General features: G+C 43.6%; 1 long non-coding RNA gene across 1 annotated transcript in view; it reads right to left on the bottom strand.

Annotated features, from left to right (window-relative positions):
- Positions 1 to 2,759: 2,759 nt before the first annotated feature.
- The window catches only part of LOC146634361 (uncharacterized), a 35,283-nt gene continuing 26,051 nt past the window's right edge, over positions 2,760 to 11,991 (bottom strand). The window contains exon 3 of the long non-coding RNA XR_014905467.1: positions 2,760 to 2,828. This is a non-coding gene — a long non-coding RNA (uncharacterized LOC146634361). The remainder of the gene's footprint in view (positions 2,829 to 11,991) is intronic.

The following is an 11,991-nucleotide window of genomic DNA, read 5'->3' as shown; positions in this document are numbered from 1 at the left end:
CTTGTTGCACCTATATCCCGGACAACGTGCACTCCTTGACCATGACCACCGCCCTAGACAAGTTGCGACAACTGAGTAATGCGCAGCAACAAGACTATGTCACGAACAATGAGGACTGGCTGACCTGGCTGCTGAGTGGCAGCTGGAAGACCCTCGTGATAAAAGGACTCGTACTGATAGGAGTTCTGCTTCTATTATTATGCTTGTTTTCTACATGTATCCTACCATGCATAAGATCCATGATTGACAAAATGGTATAGGCCACAGTAATTACCTATGTTGGACTGCCACTAGAAGATGAAGAAGATTTAGTATAGAAACACACACACATACTGAATGATGCTACAATTGAAAATGTTATAAGCAAGTGATTGTTGGCTGATAATAAAGTATGATTAAGTGAAAAACATTAACATCAGGAGGGGATGTTAAAGAAGAAACGCTTTTATGAGTTTTATGTTGCATTGAAGTATATGTTCATATTTTACTCTTAATAGGAAAAGAACAAAATGTACTACTCGCTCTGTTTATAGAAAGAGGAAGTTCACCCTATGACATTTATACGAACTTAGACACACACACACACACATACAGTGTTGGGTAAGTTACTTTAAAATAGTAACTTAGTTACATTACTAGTTACTTCTCTCAAAAGTAACTCAGTTACTTCAAGTTACTCGTTACTTTCAAAGTAACTAGTTACTAGGGAAAGTAACTTTGGTTTTACTCAGAATTCTCTTGTTAATGTGTTGCTTCCATAACTTTGCCAGTCTTCTAGCTTGCTTACTTGCCACAAGTGCACTGTGCCACCTACCAATAGAAAGGAAAAGATAATGTGCATATTTCCATGAGAGAAATCCCACGCCTGGACCGTCATTCACTGCTGCCATGATTCTAGCCTACGTCACAGCGTCATGTGCGCCTTTTACATCCAACACAAAAACTGCAGTCGTGGTGCTTTCGATTGTACTCAGAACTCGGAAATTCTGCCTTCTGAATAGGAAGATGTAGGTAACACCAGACTGCAGATGAGCTGCATACAGGGCTGGACTGGGACAAAAAAATCATCCCGGGCATTTTGACTGACCGGCCCACCATTATAGGAAAAATTATAAAGCCTTTGAATGAAAACAAATGCTGTTGTGACAGTGATGTACACTGTTTTGATGGTATATATGCATCAATCTATCAATCGTTTGTTGTAAGATTCAGATAATTATTTTTTAAAAGCAAGACATTTTAAATGAGAATAAGAAAGAAAAGTATTTCTTTGTGCCCACCTCTCCCTGTTAATGCCCTACCCAGTAATAAATCCCAGTAACGACTAACGCGTTCCTGATTTTGGCATAATAACTAGTTACCGTGCTCGTTACCGCAATAATAACGTAGTTACTGTAACGCGTTACTTAATAACGCGTTAGTCCCAACACACACACACATATATGCAAAATGAGAGGAAACTGCTATGCTTGTTTCACCCTGCTATAAATAATAAACGACTACTGCAGCTCGGTGTGAGTCCTCTCTGAGCCCTCACCCGTGCAGCACGTTAACCGTCTCCAAGTGTCTCAGTGTTGTTTATTCACCTAACTGTTTGATAACTGTAAATCTCTGACAACAGTTTATTTATACCATCTTCACGTGAACACATTCAAGAACATCACAGATGAAGAAACATTAAAAACTTCCACACTACATGAAGCAAGAAAAATAGTTTATTCCTTTATGTAGAAAAAACAGAAACATCAAACATCTCCAAGACTCTCTTTGAAAGAACTAAAAACCTTTGTTCTCATGGTCCAATCATGAGTGAACTCCCCGATGAAGCCTTGTGTGCTAAAACATGTCAGAGTTTTAAAGGTTAAACATGAGTTTCCAAAACGTTTTGCTGGAGAACAATGAACTATTTGACTGAGTTTCAATCATTTACAGACGAGCAAAACCAGGACAGAGAAAAAAGGACAAAACTGACTCAGTAAAACAACAGAAAAGAAGATCCCATGTAGATCTGTATTATGTAGAAGTTCAGCCCAGCAACCAGTTCAGTTCAACACAAGTTTAAATGATTCTATCTGAACTCTGTGGAGCCTGATCTCAAGCTTTTTGAGTCTGACACAGAAACCAGAGGATCTTTCTGTGTCTTCAGATTCACTGTGATCCAGTGATGGGAGTGATTTCAGCCCTGAGTGATCGCGCTGATGTTTGCACAGAGCAGACAATGAGGTGAATGTTTGGGCACATTGGTAACAGTGAAACAGTTTATTAGTAACATGGTATCGTTTGTGTGCAGAGTATGATATGAGATTCCTGAAGCTCTTGTCACACTGGTCACAGCTGTAGTTTCCTTCCATGTGTGTACGTAGGTGTGTATTTCGGCTCCCTCTCTGGCTGAAAGTTTTTCCACAGATGTCACAGCTGTATGGCTTAATTCCAGAGTGGGTAACTAGATGCTTCTGTAAGCTGCTACTGCGAGTAAAAGCTCTGCCACACTGATCACAGCTGTATGGCTTAATTCCAGAGTGTGTAACTAGATGACTCTGTAAGTGGCTACTTTGAGTAAAAGCTCTGCCACACTGATCACAGCTGTACGCTTTAACTCCACTGTGGATGAGTTGGTGTTGTTTTAGGTAACCCTTCAAGGAAAAAGACTTTCCACACAAGTCACAGCTGAACGGTCTCTCTCCAGTGTGGATGACCTGATGCTGTTTTAGTGAAGCCCTCACAGTAAAACCCTTCCCACACTCGTCACAGGTGTGTTTTTTCTCTCCCTTTCTTCTGTGAGGTTTGTCGGCCTCCTGAGAGCGCTGACTTCTGGCTCCATGTTGGTCCTGCAGTGACAGAGATACAAACAGAGGCAGTGAGTGAAATGCAGTCGTGGAACAAACTCAACCTTCAAACTCCATTAACACTAGTTTTAAACCTGAAGGTGGAGCGTGGCACCAAACACCTTAAAGGTCTCTTATCCCCACCTGCTGGTAGTTCTAACACATTACATCCAACCTGCTGTTAAAGATAATTCATGACTGTTCAAACACTAAAATCATGCACACACACACACACACACACACACACACACACACACACACACACACACACACACACACACACACACACACACACACAATTTTATAATTTAGATTATTTTGTTGTTTCCTATTACATATTTCTATAATTTGTATAGATTTATACAGAATTATTCAGTGATAATAAATCCTATGTTTGTTTATTCTAAAGGAACCCCGTTAGCTTCCACAACAGATGTTGCTCGTCTTCCGTCAAATACTCACATAAAATATTACACAATAAAGTGGATTCAAGATATCCACATAATTTCACTCTTACATCCACAGTGAGGTTTCACAATTGTTCAAATATAAGCAATCAATAATAATAATAATAATAATAATAATAATAATAATAATATCAATAACATTGAGGCACATTACACAAATTTCAAAAACAAATCATGTCTTACAATATTTACAACAACTAAAAGCTCTGTAAATCGGCTTTTAAGTGTTCATTGAAGTTTTGAATAATTCTTTAATTTTTTAAGGCAACTTATTCCACTTAAAAGTTGCTCTAAATGTAACAGTTTTACAAAATGTTACTTTTAACTTGAGCATTTACTAAATTGCAGCTTGTTGAAAACTGTGTAATATGATGATGTATTTCATCTGGATACTGCAGCTGAGCAGAATAAATGTGGTGTGTTTAACAGAATTGCTTTCTTTAGAACTACAAGTAAGCCATAGAATATTTTAGCCTGTACAGGAAGCCAAGAAAGGTTATTATGCATTTTATCAATATTAGTATAGTATGAACATCTTCACACTAATCTGGACGCCTTATTCTGGACTAACTGAAGTCTGTTAAGATCTGTCTTATTAGCTGCTGACCAAATGATTGAACAATACTCCAGATGAGACATTACTAGTGCATTAATGACATCTTTCATAATGAAGAAGTGATACACAAAGAGCATTTCATAGCCATAGCTATGCCTTGTCGGCAGAGTTATGTGACATTAGTGATGTTTGTACTTTCAGCGTTAACTTGGTTTTAAAGCCTTTAAAATATATGCCGTTCAATAGTCGACATTAATCTGACAGAGAATGTGATGATTTTGTGGATAATTAAAGTCAGTCATATATCCACAAACACAACAAGCTGAAAGTCAGTGATGCTGCTCGGTTTGCAGTCCTGAACATCACGGCACAAGCAGGATTCACTGCACTGTTAATGTTAGCTGTGTTATATTGCTGCCTCTGTTCGGTGGTGTCGAGCCAAACGCACTTTAACGTGTGTTTGAACGAGCTGACGGTTCACTCGTTAAGCTGAAAGAAAGATGCTTTAATCACAGCAGTCACACATGTGTCCACTGCACCATCTGGAACTCTTCTTGTTTACACTCGTAATAACACAAACACTAAATCCTGCTTCTCTGGTGCTGTTGTGTAGCAGTGTGTACACCTGAGACTGTCACCTGTCTGTCTGTCCTGCACTCTCTCTCTGTTTCTTTCTCTCTGATTGTGGAATAAAAGTATGAACATGTGTTTATAAGTTACACTTGTGTTTGAATCCTGCAGCTTATCACACATTTGATTTCCATGTGTGACTTACAGCAATTATGACATGGTCTGATTTTCTCACCCAATAAAGGAATATTTCATATATCAGTCTACTCTTCGTTCTATCAGACACAGTTATCACAGCTCGTACATTTGCTTTTTACACATATATGTAAGCATTGAGCCAAATTTAGTACCAACATATTAAATGAACAATATTTGTCTCTTACATATGATACATCTGTATACACACTGTCACAGATACTTGTCTGTGAGTGAAGTGATTAATAACTATAATATTGGCCATATTATATTTACATTACCACAGTGAGGTGACTTTAGTCTCATGAACAACATCAGCTAATTGTTATTTACAGCTAATCTTAAACAACTGTTCAGCACAGAAATGAAGCCCAACAATCATGTTTCAGTCCTGTGGTCTCAGCCTCAGATACTCATCAAATCACACAGAGCTCATGTAGAAACAAATGAACTAAATATGTTCTCCTTCATTTCTGTCAAACAAAGCTGTATGAAACGTTTCCAGCTGTTTAGTATCATGGTTGCTAGGCAACCTGGGCAGCGCGACGGAGGCTAGACGTCCCATTTCACGAGCCTACGAGCCTCGCACTTCGGCCTTAGCGGTCTTTGAGTACGCGGCCCTTGAGGACTTTAAAGCTGCAGAACCTGAATCGGGATACAGCCATGATGATCTCCAGCCTCGTGCTCGCCAACATTCTCACCTGAGTTAAGAAGACGATCACTGAAATGGTCTCAGCAGGTCCTTTGATGACAGCAATGAAATGCAGTGGTAAGGCTTTTTGGGGATTAAGTTCGTTTTCATGGCAAAGAAGGACGATGCAGTTCATCTGATCACTCCTCATAACATTCTGGAGTGCAGGCAAAATGCTATTATAAAAACTTAAGCAGCAACTTCTCCAGGTTCCAATATTTATGCAATTCTCAAACCTTTTGGCCACGACTGTATAACCTCTTCTGAAGTTTAGTGGATATTATACATGGTTATGCTCAGGATGTGTCGGCCAGTTTCCACTGGAAACGCCTTTTGGTTAAACTGTCAGCGAGGAATTTGCATTTGCACTGTTACATTTTTATATAACTTTAATGCACATAAACAACAGCTGCTTGTCTCGTGTCAATTATATCGTCAGCTACATCGTTATGGCAAATGTTCAAATGTATACAGGGAGTGCAGAATTATTAGGCAAATGAGTATTTTGTCCACATCATCCTCTTCATGCATGTTGTCTTACTCCAAGCTGTATAGGCTCGAAAGCCTACTACCAATTAAGCATATTAGGTGATGTGCATCTCTGTAATGAGAAGGGGTGTGGTCTAATGACATCAACACCCTATATCAGGTGTGCAGAATTATTAGGCAACGGGTCAAAAGAAGGACTTGACAGGCTCAGAAAAGTCAAAAATAGTGAGATATCTTGCAGAGGGATGCAGCAGTCTCAAAATTGCAAAGCTTCTGAAGCGTGATCATCGAACAATCAAGCGTTTCATTCAAAATAGTCAACAGGGTCGCAAGAAGCGTGTGGAAAAACCAAGGCGCAAAATAACTGCCCATGAACTGAGAAAAGTCAAGCGTGCAGCTGCCAAGATGCCACTTGCCACCAGTTTGGCCATATTTCAGAGCTGCAACATCACTGGAGTGCCCAAAAGCACAAGGTGTGCAATACTCAGAGACATGGCCAAGGTAAGAAAGGCTGAAAGACGACCACCACTGAACAAGACACACAAGATGACGGCGCGTGAACAACGCGAGGCTCAGTGTCTCTCCAGAATCTGCTATTTAGCGGTTTTTTATCTACTTTTAACCGGATTATTCGTCCAGAATTGCTGTGCGTTGCTGACCTACAGCAGACAAGAGCTTCTGGACATCTGGACTCACAACTTCAACAGTTTTATCGCCGATCTCCAACTCATCCCAGAGATCTCCAGAACACCGGAGGCTGCCCACTCTCCCCGGCCGGGCGGAAGTGCACGCAGACGGCGCCGAGATCGTAAACAAAGGCGAGGTAGGCGCGGAGGGCTACGGGCTAAGCTAAAGCTAACACCACACCAGCTGCCTTTACCCAGTATTTTCCTCGCCAATGTCCGTTCTCTGGCAAACAAAATGGATGAGATACGGCTCTCCATCACTAACAACAGACGGATTATGGACTCAAATGTCATGTTTTTCACCGAAACATGGTTGAACAACAGCTGCCCGGACAATGCTATCGCGTTAGCAGGACGCCACACACACCGAGCCGACAGGCTAGCAGATGACTCCGGCAAGACCAGAGGTGGAGGTTTGAATTAGAATAGAATTCAACTTTATTGTCATTGCACATGCACAGGTACAGGGCAACGAAATGCAGTTTGCATCCATCCAGAAGTGCTTTAGTGATATAGATATATTACAATATATATTAGCAATAGTATAGATATGTAAGTATACTACAGAAATGGGTCTATTATGGTATGTTATAATGTACACGGTATGAAGTATGTTGTGAATATTCTATAACTAAGTATGTAAAGGCTGTAGTGAGTACAAGCTATGTACAGGCTATGAACAGGATATAAATATGAAAAACTATACAGAATATGAAATAAATAACTTTACAGAAATCTGAGATATACAGCTATACAGAAATGGGAACTATGCAAGTTGTAAACAGTTGTAGGATTAAAGATTATTGAATGTACAGAATGATTATTTACACAGAGCTATACAGTAGTGCAGTTAAGATAAGTGAGGGTGTAGATAGTTTCTACAGAGGCTATATAAAGTGCTAGTGGTTGTGAGTGGTGGTTCACTCCATGTTATTATTGTGTGTTTGAGGGTACAGTTGTCCATTGTGGGTGTGTGTATGTTCAGTCCATGATTTTAACGTGGGTCAGATGTCAGGAGGCAGAGTTCAGGAGTCTGACAGCTGTGGGGAAGAAGCTGTTCCGGTACCTGGTGGTCTTAGTCCGGAGGCTCCTGTGGCGCCTCCCAGAGGGCAGGAGGGTGAAGAGTCCATGTGATGGGTGACTGGGGTCTTTGATGATTTTCCCAGCCCTTTTCAGACACCGCTTCCTGTAGATGTCTTTTATGGCAGGAAGTGGTGCTCCGGCGATGCGCTGGGCAGTTTTCACGACCCTCTGCAACGCCTTCCGGTCCGAGGCAGAGCAGTTCCCGTACCAGACTGTTATACAGTTGGTCAGGATGCTCTCGATGGTGCAACGATAGAAGTTCACCAGGATGTCTGAGGACAGGTGGTTCTTCCTCAGGGTCCTCTAGAAGAAGAGGCGCTGGTGAGCCTTCTTGACCAGCTTGGAGCAGTTGGTCGTCCAGGTGAGATCCTCGGAGATGTGGACTCCCAGGAACTTGAAGCTGCTCACACGCTCCACAGCCGTCCCCTTAATGTGGATGGGTGGATGTGGGTCAGCATTCCTCCTGTAGTCCACGATGAGCTCCTTGGTCTTCTCGGTGTTAAGCAGCAGGTTGTTTGTGTCGCACCACTCAGCCAGACGATCCACCTCCTCCCTGTAGGCGGCCTCATCGTTGTCACTGATGAGGCCAATCACCGTGGTGTCATCTGCAAACTTAATGATGGTGTTGGAACCATCAGCAGGTCTGCAGTCGTGGGTGAAGAGGGAGTTGTGCATTTATATTAACAATGCTTGGTGCATGAACTCCACTACTACTGAGAGTCACTGCTCACCTAATGCGGAGTTTTTAATGGTCAAATGCAGACCTTATTATCTCCCCAGAGAACTCACTTCGATCATACTCACTGCCGTGTATATCCCCCCTGACGCTAATGCTAGGTTGGCCATGAAAGAACTTTCTGCAGCCATTAACAAACACCAGAATAAACACCCCGAGGCTGCTTTTATTGTTGCTGGCGACTTCAACCACACCAACTTAAAGACAGTCCTCCCCAGATTCCACCAACATGTCTCCTGCCACACCAGAGGAGACAAGACTTTAGACCATGTGTATTCCAACCTGGCTGGAGCCTACAAAGCCACACCCCTCCCCTACATTGGACAATCGGACCATCTCTCCCTGTTCCTCACACCTAGGTATTCACCACTCATCCAACGTGTGAAACCTGCTGTGAGGACAATTAAAGTGTGGCCAAAGGGGACAGACGCAGTGCTCCAGGACAGATTTAAAAACACAGACTGGAATATGTTCACCCACACAGACCTGGACCAGTACGCCTCATCTGTACTGGATTACATCTCCGAAACCACAGACAGTGTCACCACCCAGAAACGGATCACCATGTACCCCAACCAGAAGCCTTGGATGAACCGGGATGTTCGTCTCCTCCTGAAGGCCCGCAACACCGCCTTTAGGTCAGGAGATGCACACGCCTACAGCACAGCCAGGGCTAATCTAAAGAAGGGCATCAAAAAAGCCAAACACCATTACAAAAAGAAGGTAGAAGAACACTTCTCCAACTCCAACCCCCGACGCATGTGGCAAGGACTCCAGACCATTACAGACTACAGGACCACCAAACCCTCCCCCGCATCCTCTGATGTGTCCTTCCTCAACGAGCTCAACAACTTTTATGCTCGTTTTGAGCGAGGGAACCCACACCACAACCAAAGCAGACATGACGCCAGACCACCAACCTCTGACTCTCTCCCCCACCGATGTAGGAGCGGTGCTGAACAGGATCAATGTCCACAAGGCTGCGGGTCCTGATGGCATCCCCGGGCGTGTTCTCAGAGCGCAGGGCTCTAGACTAACTTTTTGCCACGGTCATACCAGTACGCCTTACTTTAAAAAGTTAGGCGTACCGGCACAAAAGTTAGGCGCACACAAATTTTCTAATAATTTATGTAATATAATGTGTTTTTCTGGATAAACTGTGCTTTTTCAGCATTCAAAGATTGATGACACCGTGTCAGAGCACTGGCTATGAATTTCAGAAGGATCAGGCCTTAACAGAAAAGTTAGCAATAGTTCTTTTCCTATTACAGCTACATCCACTTCTGTCGTGCCTAGGCTGCTCACTAGGGCTGGGTATCATCACTGATTTCTATAATCCATTCGATTCCGGTTTTCAAAGTCCCGATTCGATTCAACTTAGCCTCAGACAGTCAGAAATATTATAATTCTGATCATTTATCAGTACTGACTTCATCAGAATTGTGAGCATCACAGCAGATGCCTTTGTGTGAAAGTAACTGAGAATAAAACACAGAAAAACATGAAGGAGATTTTCCTGGTCTGGCTTTTTATAGCAGATAACCTTAAAAATATTCTACAATGTTCTGCATATAAAGTTTAAATTTCTTCAGTATTGAACAACAGAAAAAACAGGCTTTCTTGTCCGAGGTCATTTAAGTGAAAAAAAGAAAAAGAAAAGAAAAAGACAGCAGCCGCAGCGCTGTAAACAACGGTAGACTGGTGGGTAATAAGCGAATGAATAATACAGAAAACAGAGATTGGAGACGGGAAACTGTTCTTGAAGTACAGAGAGAGAGAGAGCTAGCTGTGCATGAAGTGCGATTTTAATAGTCGTGGAAGCAAAACAGCAAAATTCAGCTCGGTGAATTTTGGTTGGAGAGACAAAACCTGCAGCTCAGAATCAGCGCACAAAGACGTAAACACAGCGCGGACCGGACGCATCAGGATCGCTAAGCTCCGACAGCGTGTCCGTCTACGGGCCGTCGGGTGAGAAAGCCGAGAAAGACAAAGTTAATTCTGATACGTCGGGTCTGTGCTGTGTTTACGTCTTTGTGTGGAATCCGTGTACCTGCTCTCATTTGCTGTTTGGTTGTTGTTGAACTAGTTTTGTGAGCTTTAATCTGAGAATCTGGCGTTTCTGGCAAAACACAGTTATATTTAAAAGTCGATTCAGGATTTAATGAATCGATAACGCTTTATTCAAGCTACTCACCTCCCACTTCCACCTGCACTTTCAACTGGACCACGGCCAATCAGAGAGGTCCCGCCCCTGACTATCTCTGATTGGTTTAGTCCACGATAGGGGCAAAATGTGTGTCTGTTGTTGACCACAGGGAAGGTTGCAGATTTTTTTTTTTTTTTTTGCTACCCGAACAGTTGGTCGCACAGGTGCAACCAAATATTTTTTTTTAGTCGCACCACTGAAAAATTTGGTTGCATTTGCGACCAAATTGGTCGCACTCTAGAGCCCTGGAGCGTGTTCTGGGGAGCTTGCAGGAGTGCTCACAGACATATTCAACCTGTCCTTGGCCCACGCTGTGGTACCGGCCTGCTTCAAATCCACCTCCATCGTCCCGATACCCAAAAACTCCAACCCATCTTGCCTCAATGACTACCGCCCAGTAGCACTCACCCCCATCATCACTAAGTGCTTAGAGCAGCTGGTCCTAGCACACTTCAAATCCTGTCTCCCCCCCCACCCTGGACCCCCACCAATTCGCATTCCGCCAGAACAGGAGCACAGAGGATGCTGTCTCCATCGCACTGCACTCTGTCCTCTCACACCTGGACAACAACAACACCTACGCCAGAATGCTGTTTATAGACTTCAGTTCAGCATTCAATACAATCCACCCCCCACAACTCATCAGGAAACTGACAGACCTGGGCATCAGTTCCCTCATCTGCAAATGGTTACTGGACTTCCTGACCAATCGCCCCCAACATGTCCGGCTGGATAACCACTGCTCATCTACCATCACAATGAACACCGGTGTACCACAAGGCTGTGTGATGAGCCCTTTCCTCTACTCCCTCTTCACCCACGACTGCAGACCTGCTGATGGTTCCAACACCATCATTAAGTTTGCAGATGACACCACGGTGATTGGCCTCATCAGTGACAACGATGAGGCCGCCTACAGGGAGGAGGTGGATCGTCTGGCTGAGTGGTGCGACACAAACAACCTGCTGCTTAACACCGAGAAGACCAAGGAGCTCATCGTGGACTACAGGAGGAATGCTGACCCACATCCACCCATCCACATTAAGGGGACGGCTGTGGAGCGTGTGAGCAGCTTCAAGTTCCTGGGAGTCCACATCTCCGAGGATCTCACCTGGTCGACCAACTGCTCCAAGTTGGTCAAGAAGGCTCACCAGCGCCTCTTCTTCTTGAGGACTCTGAGGAAGAACCACCTGTCCTCAGACATCCTGGTGAACTTCTATCGTTGCACCATCGAGAGCATCCTGACCAACTGTATAACAGTCTGGTACGGGAACTGCTCTGCCTCGGACCGGAAGGCGTTGCAGAGGGTCGTGAAAACTGCCCAGCGCATCGCCGGAGCACCACTTCCTGCCATAAAAGACATCTACAGGACATCTACTGAAAAGGGCTGGGAAAATCATCAAAGACCCCAGTCACCCATCACATGGACTCTTCACCCTCCTGCCCTCTGGGAGGCGCTACAGGAGCCTCCGGACTAAGACCACCAG

The sequence above is a fragment of the Diplotaxodon limnothrissa genome, linkage group LG3 (assembly GCF_057381915.1).
Source record: "Diplotaxodon limnothrissa isolate DT_005_m linkage group LG3, D_limnothrissa_male_GT1.1, whole genome shotgun sequence".
NCBI classification, from domain to species: Eukaryota; Metazoa; Chordata; class Actinopteri; order Cichliformes; family Cichlidae; genus Diplotaxodon; species Diplotaxodon limnothrissa.
Note: the sequence above shows the minus strand (reverse complement) of the source record. Positions and strands in the feature narration are given on the sequence as shown.